Source organism: Bison bison, unplaced genomic scaffold (assembly GCF_000754665.1).
Source record: "Bison bison bison isolate TAMUID 2011002044 unplaced genomic scaffold, Bison_UMD1.0 scf7180017864166, whole genome shotgun sequence".
Taxonomy (NCBI): Eukaryota; Metazoa; Chordata; class Mammalia; order Artiodactyla; family Bovidae; genus Bison; species Bison bison.
Window position 1 is genome coordinate 2,503,168 of NW_011494738.1, and position 2,390 is coordinate 2,505,557.

Here is a 2,390-nt window from a genome sequence, read left to right on the forward strand (position 1 = left end):
GGAGAAACCATCTCGCTCCTGCCTTGCGCGTCCCCGGGCCCCGCGGGGCCTGTGGAACCCCTCCTCCACCACCCATACCCTGCCTGAACCCTCCTCACCTCACCGACCCTTTCCAGAATCCTTTACATGCTTCCCTAGACTGGCCTAGGCCCTCCTCCATAACCTTCTCCAGCCCCGGAGCCCCTACCCATCTCAAGTGCCCAATCGGGGTCGCCATGCCCTCCCAGCAGTCTCCTAGTCCAGCCTCATCCTCAGGAGGATGCTCCACAGCCTCCCATCTCCCTCGCCAACCGACCCGACCCGACCCCATCAGCCGCTCCGGGCTTCAAAAGTAGTTTAGTGGGGAGAAAGAGCATGGCCTCTGAAACGCAGATAAGTCTGGCTTGAATCTTAGTGACCTTGGACAAGTCATCTGACTTCCCTGCCGTTTTCCAGATATCTCAATACAAATCCAGTGGTAGTAATAACAGTAGTACAAAACCTTGTTCTCTTGTGAGGGTTAGAGTCTGAAAATGCCTGCCCTGGAGGAATTGAAGGCATTATTTGGTGCGGGGCGGGGGGGTGCGGAGAGTTGGAAGAAACCAGATCGTGAGTTGACTTGTAGAAGCTCATGTAAAATGTTTGAATATGTACTAAACTATTAAGATAACACACTAAATTATCAGAGGCTCTTCACACATATCATAATGCAAAATCATTGATGTACATTTTCACTTACTAGTCCTCGCTTACTAGTTACTTGAGGGCCTCTCCTCCTTAGTTGTAATAAGATGCGTATGATATGATTTCATTCCTTTTTATTATGTCCAATATGCCTTCTTCTTAAGACTGATGTTCCAACTTAAAAGTTTTCTGATTTTATTGTTTTTATTGCATCTTCTTCCAGGCCCTATTTATGCTCCCAGAGATAAAGAGTAGCTTGTATGCTTGCATTGAAAAGAATGTTGGTAACCTCTATTTAATATTTAGGAATAAGTAGCAGATGCATTCATTTACACCCCACCCCAAATAACTGAGTTTTATAATTCTGCCAGCATAGCTTTGTCCCAAATTGTTATCTCAGCCTCCTTTTTCTTAAAGTCTCAAAAGTTAGTACTAAGACATAGGTTTACTTTCCCCTCACTTCCTTATTACTTCAAAAGTTTCTCTGCCAAAACCTTTACTTCTGATATGTCTTCTTCTTTTTCTCTTTTCTCTTCCCTGTCTCTGATTCCTTCCTTTTTTTCCTAATTATCCCAAATCAGAGTGATTTATAATTACCTTATACCAAACAATAATTTTTCAACCTCGCCAAAAAGGTACATGCAAATATATATACAGATATGTACATGGAACTTTGAGTTGGGAAGGAATTGCAATACCTACTTCATAGGATTATAATGAGAATAAAATAAAGTTGATAACCTATGTAAAGCTTCTAGTAGAAGTCTCTGGCATACAATAACCACCCAATGCATTATAGCTGCTGTAACTGTCTTCTGACCTGGGACTCCCTGCCTTGATTGCTATTTTGTTTAGCTTGGTGGTGTGCAGCCTTTAGAGAGTAACTGCTTAGGTTCAAATCCATGCTCTGCCTCTTTAAGATAGGTGCTCTCTCTGCCTCAGTTTCCTCATCTGTAAAACAGAGATAAGTTATACTGTCTGTCTTAGGGTTGTGACGATCTGATAAGTCAATAGTGTGGAGCACTGGGAGCAGTGCCCGGCACATCACAAGCACTTAGTAAAGGGAACATACTAATGATGATACTGCCCCAGAATTCCTGACTCAGAATTCTTTTATCAATCTATTGAAAAAATTATAATTGGAGAGAAAGTAAAAGTTGCCCCTCAACTCCTCCAAAATTTTTTTTTCCTTCTGCCTCTTATCTTTGGCTAATGTTGATGCTTCATCATTCTATTTTCCCCTTTCCAAATGTCTCCCAGCCTGGACTCTTCATAACTTCCATCAACCACTTCTTCTTTTTTTTTTTTAATAATTTTCATTTATTTATTTATTTATGGCCGTGCTGGGTCTTTGTTGCTGCATGGGGTTTTTCTCTAGTTGCAGAGAGCAGAGGTTACTCTCTCGTTGTGGTGCATGGGCTTCTCCCTGTGATGGCTTCGCTGGTGGAGCACGGGCTCTAGAGTGCACAGGCTGCAGGAGCTGCAGCACATGGGGCTCAGTAGTTGTGGCTCCCAGGCTCTAGAACGCAGGCTCAACAGTTGGGGCACACAGGCTTAGTTGTTCCGAGGCATGTGGGATTTTCTTGGACCAGGAATTGAACCCATGTCTTCTGCACTGTCAGGCAGAGTCTTTACCACTGAGCCACCAGGGAAGCCCACCCTGTCCTTTATTATCACTCACTCGATATTTCTCTTAGCATCCTAATTCCAGACTTTATCCTTTTAAT